The following is a 12,640-nucleotide window of genomic DNA, read 5'->3' on the forward strand; positions in this document are numbered from 1 at the left end:
TTGAAACGGCTACATTTATCGTGTGCAAAGCTATGTCGCGTGCTGCCATATGCGGGGACACTAAAAGCACCACAGTAGAACACAGAAGAAGCTTTTAAGTTGATGTAATAGCCAGTAAGCAGCAGTGCAATTCAAGTTCAGTTACCGATTTTTGACTTTTTAGCCGGCTTTGGTGATCTGGACTGAGCTAGGACTTTACGATTTTGCATGAAGGGAGCACTAGCAGCCACGTGGCACGGGAGAATGTGAAGAGTGTTCATATGTAGTAAAAACCTAAGAAATCCGCACGTTTTCGTCATTTGCTATCGAATCGACTTAATGTCAGATCGTCACATTGGCCGCTCTTCACTCTGAAACGGATACATTTATCGTGTGCAAAGCTATGTTGCGAGCTGCGATATGCGGAGACACTAAAAGCACCATAGTAGAACACAGAAGTAGCTTCTAAGTTGATGTAATAACCAGTAAGAAGCAGTACCATTCAAGTTTTAGTTATCGATTTTTGACTTTTCAGCCGGCTTTGGTGCCTTGGACATGAGCTACGACTTTAAGATTTTGCATGAAGGGAGGACTAGCAGCCACGTCCCACGGGAGTATTTGAAACCTATTTATATGTAGAAAAAACCTAAGAAATCCGCCCGTTTTCGTCATATGCTATCGAATCGATTTAATGACAGAACGTCACATTGGCAGCGCTACTCTCTGAAACGGTTACATTTATCGTGTGGACGGCTATGACGCGTGCTGCGATATTCGGAGACACTAAAAGCACTATAGTAGAACACAAGAAGATTCTTAGTTGATGTAATAGCCAGTAAGAAGCAGTACAATTTAAGTTTAGTTATCGATTTTTCAATTTTTAGGCGGCTTTGGTGCCTTGGACATAAGCTATGACCTTAAGATTTTGCATGCAACGAGGACTAGCAGCCACGTTGCACGGGGGAATGTGAAAAGTGTTCATATGTAGTACAAACCTAACAAATCCGCCCCTTTTCGTCATTTGCTATCGAATCGACTTAATGTCAAATGGTCACATTGGCCGCTCTTCTCTCTGAAACGGTTACATTTATCGTGTGCAAAGCTATGTCGTGTACTGCGGAATGCGGAGACACTAAAAGCACCATAGTAGAACACAGAAGAAACTTCTAAGTTGATGTACTAGCCAGTAAGAAGCAGTGCAATTCAAGTTATCGATTTTGTACTTTTTAGCCGGCTTTGGGGCACTGGACATGAGCTAGGAACTTAAGATTTTGCATGCAGTTAGGACTAGCAGCCACGTTGCACGGTAGTATGTGAAAAATATTCATATGTAGTAAAAACATAAGAAATCGGCCCGTTTTCGTCATTTGTTATCGAATCGAGTTTATGTCAGATCGTCGCATTGGCTGCTCTACACTCTGAAACGGTTACATTTATCGTGTGCAACGCTATGTCGCGTGCTGCGATATGCGGAGACACAAAAAGCACCATAGTAGAATACAGAAGAAGATTCTACGTTGATGTAACAGCCAGTAAGGAGCAGTACAATTCAAATTTATTTATCGATTTTTGACTTTACGCGTTACATAACTTGTAGGAACATGAAAAGTATTGACCTTGACGCTCTAACAGCCGATTGCTCAGAAATCTCATGGCATCAAATAATCAGAGAACCTTCAATCGACGGCAAAATTAATGAACTTGGTGATAAACTCTTTGCCCTCTATGACAAACATGCAGCTGCGCACACAGTCCGTGTAAGAAAATCTCCTGCTCCATGGCTGACAGCTGAATTACGTCAAAGGATGACTAATAATGATGCTGCCCACAGGCGTTTCAAGGCAGATCCGAAAACCGAGCGTTTCGAAGAATATAGAAAGCTACGGAACAGAGTGAAACAATGCATTCGCAATGCCAAAATCAGGCACGCTCGCTCCCTTGTATGCAGCGATCTGAAACCCACGACTCTATGGAAGAATCTCCGTAGCTTGGGGGTCGGAAAGGCAAAATCGGAAACTACTTTTCATGTGTCAGCTAACGAATTAAATGAATTCTTCTCTGCACCTCTGATTACCAGCACGGCTGATAATTACCGCCCACAAGAATCCCCAAACAGGATAACTAACAACGATACCTTCCATCTAAAACATGTAACAACAAATACGGCAAGAATAGCAATAATGAGAATCTCTTCTGATGCAATAGGCAACGACATTATCGGTATAACCATGATTAAGAATGTTGCCGATATCTTAGTACCTGTCTTAACTGACATATTTAATTTTTCCCTCGTGAACGGAATATACCCCACTGCATGGAAAAGAAGCATAATTCGACCCATCCCTAAGATCGAAAACCCGCAACTGCCTAGTGATTACCGACCAATTAGCATACAGCCAGCTGTTTCCAAAGCACTTGAATATATTGTTCATGACCAAATCACTGAACACTTGCATGAATTCAGTCTATATGACAAATTTCAATCTGGTTTCCGTAAACATCACAGCACAAACACTGCTCTAATTAAAGTAACTGATGACTTGAAATATGCCATCGACAATCGAAAGGCAACAATATTGACGCTACTGGACTTCAGCAAAGCTTTTGACACTGTTAACTTTGACATATTACTCAGAAAAATGCAACAGCTTAATTTCTCTGATAGTGCAATGAGATGGTTTGAAAGCTACTTAAAAGACAGACAGCAATGTGTTGTCTGCGCAAATGAAAAATCTTCCTCGAAACATGTTTCTTCGGGAGTGCCACAAGGATCAGTCTTAGGACCACTGTTGTTTTCGTCGGTTTTGTCCTCCTGTAAACATATGCCGACGACCTCCAGCTCTACCTAAGCGTCAGACCTGAAGACGTAAATACTGCAATCGCTCTGATGAATGATGATCTGTCTTCAGTAGTGACATGGGCGAAAAACCAGGGGCTTAAATTAAACGCAAAAAAGACGCAAGTAATCTTAATAGCCCATCAGAACTTAATAAGTTCAGATTTCCGCGAACGGCTACCTCCTATTCTGCTCCAAGGTACTCCAATACCATATCAGAAAACAGTGAAAAACTTGGGTGTAACTTTGGACGAGCATCTCAACTGGGCGGAGAATACAGTCGCAGTGTGCCGAAAGACGTCTGCTTCTCTCTATGCTCTCAAAAAGTTTCGGAACATATTCCCACAGAACTTGAAACGCCAGCTCGTGCAAGCACTCGTTCTACCGAACCTCCACTATTGTGATGTGATTCAACAAGGCATGAGTAGTGAAAACAAAAGACGGCTAGAGCTAACCATGAATGCCTGTGTGCGTTACACCTGCAACATTCGCCGATATGATCATGTTAGTGCTTCATACTCCGTGCTAGGGTGGCTGCGGCCGGACAAACTGCGTGACTACCACACTATATGTCTACTTCACCGACTCCTCGTCGCGCAAGCACCCCAGTACCTAGCTTCAGAGATTAAAAACGTGTAATGCCATCATAATCGAAACACGAGGTCGCTCTTATCTGGTATCCTAGCTGTGCCCACTCACAAAACAAAAACTTTTGCAAACTCCTTCTCAGTTGCCGCTGTTCGCCTCTGGAACAAACTGCCCCTCACCTTGAGGAAAATTCAATCTCCTGTTGCTTTTAAGAAGAAGTTGAAGCATTTCCTACTATAATCCGCATGAAAATTCTCCACAAAATTAATGTGCAAGGCCAATCCTCTCATATGTCAAATAGCAAAGCTAGCGTCTCCTATCTTGCTTCTGAGATGCCTTCCTCTTCATCTATCTCTATTAGCCACGCAGTCTTCTTTTCCTTTATATTTTCCTTAATTATGTTTCATCATGTCCCTCTATTCCTCTCCTCCCTTCACCATGAGTTCCCCCCACACTCCCTGCTGCCAGCACTCCTATCTGAAATCTTTCTCTTCAATAATGTATTTTTCGAGGTGTACCTTTCTAATTGTTTATCTCACTTTTTGTATTAGATGTAGTTTAACATGCCTACTACAACATATGACTGTAAAATAAGTAGAATGCCTGGTTAGATGTAAGAGAGGGACTGATGGCCCTAATCTTGTCAGGTTAAATAAAAAAATAAATAAATAAATAAATAAATTTGCTATCGAATCGACTTAAAGTCAGATCGTCACATTGGCCGCTCTTCGCTCTGAAACGGTTACATTTATCTTGTGCAACGCTATGTCGCGAGCTGCGAAATGCGGAGACACTAAAATAACCATAGTAGAACAGAGAAGAAGCTTCTAAGTTGAAGTAATAGCCAGTATAAAGCAGTACAATTAAAGTTTAGTTTTCGATTTTTGGCTTTTTAGCCGGCTTTGGCGCCTTGCAAATGAGGCAGGACCTTAAGATTTTGCATGAAGTGAGGACTAGCACCAACGTTGCACGAAAGAATGTCAAAAGTGTTCATATGTAGTAAAAACCTAAGAAATCCGACCGTTTTCGTCATTTGCTATCGAATCAACTTAATGTCATATAGTCACATTGGCCGCTCTTCTCTGTGAAACGGTTACATTTATCGCGTGCAAAGCTATGTCGCGTGCTGCGATATACGGAGACACTAAAAGCACCATAGTAGAACACAGAAGAAGCTTCTAAGTTGATGTAATGGCCAGTAAGAAGCAGTACAAATAAAATTTTGTTATCGATTTTTGACTTTTTTACCGGCTTCGGTGCCTTGGACATGAGCTAGGACCTTACGATTTTGCATGAAGGGAGGTCTAGCAGAAACGTTGCACAGCAGAATGTGAAAATTGTTCATATGTAGTAAAAACCTGAGAAATCTGCCCGTTTTCGTCATTTGCTATCGAATCGACTTAATGTCAGATCGTCAAATTGGCAGCTTTTCTCTCTGAAACAGTTACATTTATCGTGTGCAAATCTTTGTCGCGTGCTGTGATATGCGGAGACACTAAAAGCACCTTAGTAGAGCACAGAAGAAGCTTCGAAGTTGATGTAATTGCCTGTAAGAAGCAGTACAATTAAAGTTTAGTTATCGATTTTTGCCTTTTTAGGGGGCTTTGGTGACTTTGACATGAGCTAGGACCTTAAGATTTTGCATGAAGGGAGGACTAGCTAACACCTTGCATGGGAGAATGTGGAGAGTGTTCATATGTAGTAAAAACCAAAGAAATCCGACCGTTTTCGTCATTTGCTTTCGAATCGAGTTAATGTCTGATCGTCACATTGGCCGCTCTTCTCTCTGAAACGGTTACATTTACCGTGTGCAAAGCTATGTCGCGTGCTTCCGAATGCGGAGACACTAAAAGCACCATAGTAGAACACAGAAGAGGCTTCTAAGTTGATGTAATAGCCAGTAAGAAGCAGTACCATTCAAGTTTACTTACCGATTTTTGACTTTTTAGCCGGCTTTGGTGCGTTGGACTTGAGCAAGGGCCTTAAGATTTTGCATGAAGGGAGGACTAGCAGCCACGTTGCATGGGAGAATCTGAAAAGATTTCATATGTAGTAAAAACCTAAGAAATCAGCCCGTTATCGTCATTTGCTATCGAGTCGACTTAATGTCAGATCGTCACATTGGCCGCTCTTCTCTCTGAAACGGTTACATTTAACGTGTGCAAAGCTATGTCTCTTGCTGCGAAATGCGGAGACACTAAAAGCACCATAATAGAACACAGAAGAATCTTCTAAGTTAAAGTAATAGACAGTAAGAAGCAGTACAATTCAAGTTTTAGTTACAGGTTATAGAATATTTAGCCGGGTTCGGTGCCTTGGACATGAGCTAGTACCTTAAGATTTTGCATAAAGGGAGGACTAGCAACCCCGTTGCACGGGAGTATTTCATAAGTGTGCATATGTAGTAATAACCTAAGAAATCAGCCCGTTTTCGTCATTTGCTATCTATTCGGCTTCATGTTAGATGGTCACATTGGCCCCTCTTCTCTCTGAAACGGTCGCGTGCTGCGGAATGCGGAGACACTAAAAGCACCATAGTAGAACACAGAAGAAGCTTCTAAGTCGATGTAATAGCCAGGAAGAAGCAGTACAATTCAAGTTTAGTTATCGATTTTTGGCTTTTTAGCCGGCTTTGGCGCCTTGGACATGAGCTAGGACCTACAGATTTTGCATGCAGGGTGGACTAGCAGTCACGTTGCACAGGAGAATGTGAAAAGTGTTCATATGTAGTAAGAACCTGAGAAATCCGCCAGTTATCGTCATTTGTCTTTCAATCGACTTAATGTCAGATCGTCACACTGGCCGCTCTTCTCTCTGTAACGGTTACATTTATCTTGTGCAAAGCTATGTCGCGTGATGCGGAATGCGGAGACACTAAAAGCACCATAGTAGAACACAGATGAAGCTTCTAAGTTGACGTAATAGCCAGTAAGACGCAGTAAAATATTAGTTTTAGCTACCGATTATTGACTTTTTAGCCGGCTTTGGTGCCTTGGACATGAGCTAGGACGTTACGATTTTGCATGAAGTTAAGAATTACAGCCACGTTGCACGGGACAATGTGAAAAATGTTCATATGTTGTAAAAACCTAAGACATCCGCCCGTTTTCGTCATTTGCTATCGATTCTACTTAATGTCATATCGTCACATTAGCCGCACTTCTCCCTGAAACGGTTACATTTATCGTGTGCAAAGCTATGTCGCGTGCTGCGGAATGCGGAGACACCAAAAGCCCCGTAGTAGAACACAGATGAAGCTTCTAAGTTGATGTAATAGCGAGTAAGGAGCAGTATTATTTAAGTTTTAGTGATCGATTTTTAAATTTTTAGCCGTCTTTGGTGCCTTGGACATGACCTAGGACCTTACGATTTTGCAAGAATGGAAGACTAGCACCCACGTTGCACAGGAGAATGTGAAAAGTGTTCATATGTAATACAAACCACAGATATCCAACCGTTTTCGTCATTTGCTATCGAATCGACTTAATGTCAGATCGTCACATTGGCCGCTCTTCTCTCTGAAACGGATACATTTATCGTGTGCAAAACTATGTGGCGTGCTGCGATATGTGGAGACACTAAAAGCCCCATAGTAGTACGCAGAATAAGCTTCTAAGTTGATGTAATAGCCAGTAAATAGCAGTACAATTTAAGTTTTAGTGATCGATTTTTTAATTTTTAGCCAGCTTTGGTGCCTTGGACATGAGCTAGGACCTTACGATTTTGCATGAAGGGAGGACTAGCAGCCACGTTGCACGGGAGAATGTGAAAAGTGTTCATATGTAGTAAAAACCTAAGAAATTCGTCCGTTCTCAACATTTGCTATCGAATTGACTTAATGTCAGATCGTCACATTGGCCGCTCTTCTCTTTGAAACGGCTACATTTATCGTGTGCAAAGCTATGTCGCGTGCTGCCATATGCGGGGACACTAAAAGCACCACAGTAGAACACAGAAGAAGCTTTTAAGTTGATGTAATAGCCAGTAAGCAGCAGTGCAATTCAAGTTCAGTTACCGATTTTTGACTTTTTAGCCGGCTTTGGTGATCTGGACTGAGCTAGGACTTTACGATTTTGCATGAAGGGAGCACTAGCAGCCACGTGGCACGGGAGAATGTGAAGAGTGTTCATATGTAGTAAAAACCTAAGAAATCCGCACGTTTTCGTCATTTGCTATCGAATCGACTTAATGTCAGATCGTCACATTGGCCGCTCTTCACTCTGAAACGGATACATTTATCGTGTGCAAAGCTATGTTGCGAGCTGCGATATGCGGAGACACTAAAAGCACCATAGTAGAACACAGAAGTAGCTTCTAAGTTGATGTAATAACCAGTAAGAAGCAGTACCATTCAAGTTTTAGTTATCGATTTTTGACTTTTCAACCGGCTTTGGTGCCTTGGACATGAGCTACGACTTTAAGATTTTGCATGAAGGGAGGACTAGCCGCCACGTTGCACGGGAGAATGTGAAAAGTGTTCATATGTAGTAAAAACCTAAGAAATCCACCCGTTTTCGTCATTTGCTATCGATTCGACTTTATATCAGATCGTCAAATTGACCGCTCTTGTCTCTGAAACGGTTACATTAATCGTGTGCAAAGCTATGTTGCGTGCTGCAATATGCAGAGACACAAAAAGCACCATAGTAGAACACAGTAAAGCTTCTAAGTTGATGCAATAGCCAGTAAGTCGCAGTAGAACTCAAATTTAGATATCGATTTTTGAATTTTTAGGCGGCTTTGGTGCCTTCGACATGAGGTAGGACCTTAAGAATTTGTATGATGGGAGGACTAGCAGCCACGTTGCTCGGGAGAAGGTGAATTGTGTTCAAATGTAGTAAAAACATAAGAAATCCAGCCGTTTTCGTCAGTTGCTATCGAATCGACTTAATGTCAGATCGTCACATTGGATTCTCTTCTCTCTGAAACGGTTACATTTATCGAGTGCAAAGCTATGTCGCGTGCTGCGATATGCGGAAACACTACAAGCACCATAGTAGAATAAAGAAGAAGCTTCTAAGTTGAAGTAATAGCCAGTAAGAAGCGGTAAAATAATACACTCCTGGAAATTGAAATAAGAACACCGTGAATTCATTGTCCCAGGAAGGGGAAACTTTATTGACACATTACTGGGGGTCAGGTACATCACATGATCACACTGACAGAACCACATGCACATAGACACAGGCAACAGATCGTGCACAATGTCGGCACTAGTACATTGTATATCCACCTTTCGCAGCAATGCAGGCTGCTATTCTCCCATGGAGACGATCGTAGAGATGCTGGATGTAGTCCTGTGGAACGGCTTGCCATGCCATTTCCACCTGGCGCCTCAGTTGGACCAGCGTTCGTGCTGGACGTGCAGACCGCGTGAGACGACGCTTCATCCAGTCTCAAACATGCTCAATGGGGGATAGATCCGGAGATCTTGCTGGCCAGGGTAGTTGACTTACACCTTCTAGAGCACGTAGGGTGGTACGGGATTCATGCGGACGTGCATTGTCCTGTTGGAACAGCTAGTTCCCTTGCCGGTCTAGGAGTGGTAGAACGATGGGTTCGATGACGGTTTGGATGTAGCGTGCACTATTCAGTGTCCCCTCGACGATCACAGAGGTGTACGGGCAGTGTAGGAGATCGCTCCCCACACCATGTTGCCGGGTGTTGGCCCTGTGTGCCTCGGTCATATGCAGTCCTGATTGTGGCGCTCACCTGCACGGCGCCAAACACGTATACGACCATCATTGGCACCAAGGCAGAAGCGACTCTCATCGCTGAAGACGACACGTCTCCATTCGTCCCTCTATTCACGACTGTCGCGACACCACTGGAGGCGGGCTGCACGATGTTGGGGCGTGAGCGGAAGACGGCCTAACGGTGTGCGGGACCGTAGCCCAGCTTCATGGAGACGGTTGCGAATGGTGCTCGCCGATACCCCAGGAGCAACAGTGTCCCCAATTTGCTGGGAAGTGGCGGTGCGGTCCCCTACGGCACTGCGTAGGATCCTACGGTCTTGGCGTGCATCCGTGCGTCGCTGCGGTCCGGTCCCAGGTCGACGGGCACGTGCACCTTCCGCCGACCACTGGCGACAACATCGATGTACTGTGGAGACCTCACGCCCCACGTGTTGAGCAATTCGGCGGTACGGCCACCCGGCCTCCCTCATGCCCACTATACGCCCTCGCTCAAAGTCCGTCAACTGCACATACGGTTCACGTCCACGCTGTCGCGGCATGCTACCAGTGTTAAAGACTGCGATGGAGCTCCGTATGCCACGGCAAACTGGCTGACACTGACGGCGGCGGTGCACAAATGCTGCGCAGCTAGCGCCATTCGACGGCCAACACCGCAATTCCTGGTGTGTCCGCTGTGCCGTGCGTGTGATCATTGCTTGTACAGCCGTCTCGCAATGTCAGGAGCACGTATGGTGGGTCTGACACACCGGTGACAATGTGTTCTTTTTTCCATTTCCAGGAATGTAGTTTTAGCTATCGATTATTAACTTTTTAGCCGGCTTTGGTGCATTGGGCATGAGCTAGGACCTTAAGAATTTGTATAAAAGGAGGACTAGCAGCCACGTTGCACGTGAGAATGTGAAAAGTGTTCATATGTAGAAAAAACTTAAGAAATCCCCCCGTCTTCGTCATTTGTTGTCGATTTGTCTTAATGTCAGATCGTCACATTGGCCGCTCTTTTCTCTGAAACGGTTACATTTATCGTGTGCAAAGCTATGTTGCGTGCTGCGATATGCGGAGACACTAAAAGCACCATAGCAGAACACAGAAGAAGCTTCTAAGTTGATGTAACAGCGAGTAAGAAGCAGTACAATTCAAGTTTAGTTATCGATTTTTGACTTTTTAGCCGGCTTTGGTGTCTTGGCCATGAGTTAGGACCTTACGATTTTGCATGAAGGGAGGACCAGCAGCCACGTTGCACGGGAGAATGTGAAAAGTGTTCATATGTAGTAAAAACCTAAGAAATCCGCTCGTTTTCGTCTTTTGCTATCGTATCGACGTAATGTCAGATCGTCACATTGGATGCTCTTCTCTCTGAAATGGTTACATTTATCGTGTGCAAAGCTATGTCGCGTGCTGCGATATGCGGAGACACTACAAGCACCATAGTAGAACAGAGAAGAAGCTTCCAAGTTGACGTAATAGCCAGTAAGAAGCCGTAAAATAATAGTTTTAGCTATCGATTATTAACTGTTTAGTCGGCTTTGGTGCCTTGGACATGAGCTAGGAACTTAAGATTTTGCATGAAGGGAGGACTATTAGCTACGTTACACGGGAGAATGTGAAAAGTGTACATACGTAGTAAAAACATAGAAATCCGCCCGTTTTCGTCATTTACTATCTAATCGACTTAATGTCAGATCGTCACATTGGCCGCTCTTCTCTCTGAAACGGTTACATTTATCGTGTGCAATACTATGTCGCATACTGCGGAATTCGGAGACACTAAAAGCACCATAGTAGAACAGAGAAGATGCTTCTAAGTTGACGTAATAGCCAGTAAGAATACGTAAAATAAAAGTTTTAGCTATCGATTATTGACTTTTTAGCTGGCTTTGGTGCCTTGGACATGAGCTAGGATCTTAAGATTTTGCATGATGCGAGGACTAGCAGCCACGTTGCACGGGAGAATGTGAAAAGAGTTCATATGTAGTAAAAACCTGAAAAATTCGTCCGTTTTCGTCATTTGCTATCGAATCGACTTAATGTCAGCCGTCACATTGGCCGCTCTTCTCACTGAAACGGTTACATTTATCGTGTTCAAAGCTATGTCGCGTGCTGAGGAATGCGGAGACACCAAAAGCCCCATAGTAGAACACAAATGAAACTTCTAAGTTGATGTAATAGCCAGTAAGGAGGAGTACAATTGAAGCTTTAGTGATAGATTTTTAAATTTTTAGGCGGCTTTGGTGCCTTGTGCATCAGCTAGGACCTTACGATTTTGCATGAAGGGAAGATTAGCAGCCACGTTGCACGAAAGTATGTGCAAAGTGTTCATATGTAGTAAAAACCTAAGAAATCCGCCCGTTTTCGTCGTTTGCTATCGATTCGACTTTATATCAGATCGTCACATTGGCCGCTCTTCTCTCTGAAACGGTTACTTTTATCGTGTGCAAAGCTATATTGAGTGCTGCAAAATTCGGAGACACTAAAAGCACCATAGTAGAACACAGAAGGAGCTTCTAAGTTGACGTAATAACCAGTAAGAAGCAGTATAATTCAAGTTTTAGTTATCAATCTTTGACTTTTTATCCGGCTTTGGTGCCTTGGACATGAGCTAGGAGCTTAAGATTTTGCATGAAGGAAGGACTAGCAGCCACGTTGCACGGGAGAATGTGAAAAGTGATCGAATATAGTAAAAACCTAAGAAATCCGCTCGTTTTCGTCATTTGATATCGAATCGACTTAATGTCAGGTCGTCACATTGGACGCTCTTCACAATGAAACGGTTATATTTATCGTGTGCAAAACTATGTGGCGTGCTGCGGAATGCGCAGACACTAAACGTACCATAGTAGAACACAGAAGTAGTTTCTAAGTTGATGTAAAAAACACTAAGAGGCATAACAATTCAAGTTTTAGTTATCGATTTTTGACTTTTTAGACGGCTTTGGTGCCTTGACTGAGCTAGGACCTTAGGAATTTGCATGAAGAGTGGACTAGCAGCCACGATGCACGGGAGAATGTGAAAAGTGTTCATATGTTGTAAAAAACTAAGACATCCGCCCGTTTTCGTCATTTGCTATCGAACCGACTTAATGTCAGATCGTCACATTGGCCGCTCTTCTCTCTGAAACGGTTACATTTATCGTGTGCAAAGCTATGTCGCGTGCTGCGGAATGCGGAGACATTACAAGCACCATAGTAGAACACAGAAGAAGCTTCTACGTTGACGTAATAGCCAGTAAGAAGACGTAAAATAATAGATTTAGCTATCGATTATTGACTTTTTAGCCGGCTTTGGTGCCTTGGACATGAGCTAGGACCTTACGAATTTGTATGAAGGGAGGACTGGAAGCCACCTTGCACAGGAGAATATGATATGTGTTCATATGTAGTAAAAATCTAAGAAATCCGAAAGTTTTCGTCATTTGCTGTCGAATTGACTTAATAACAAATCGTCACATTGGCTGCTCTTCTCTCTGAAATGGTTACATTTATCGTGTGCAAAGCTATGTCGCGTGCTGCGATATGCGAAGACACTAAAAGCGCCGCAGTAGAA

This window comes from Schistocerca gregaria, unplaced genomic scaffold (assembly GCF_023897955.1).
Source record: "Schistocerca gregaria isolate iqSchGreg1 unplaced genomic scaffold, iqSchGreg1.2 ptg000526l, whole genome shotgun sequence".
Classification (NCBI taxonomy): Eukaryota; Metazoa; Arthropoda; class Insecta; order Orthoptera; family Acrididae; genus Schistocerca; species Schistocerca gregaria.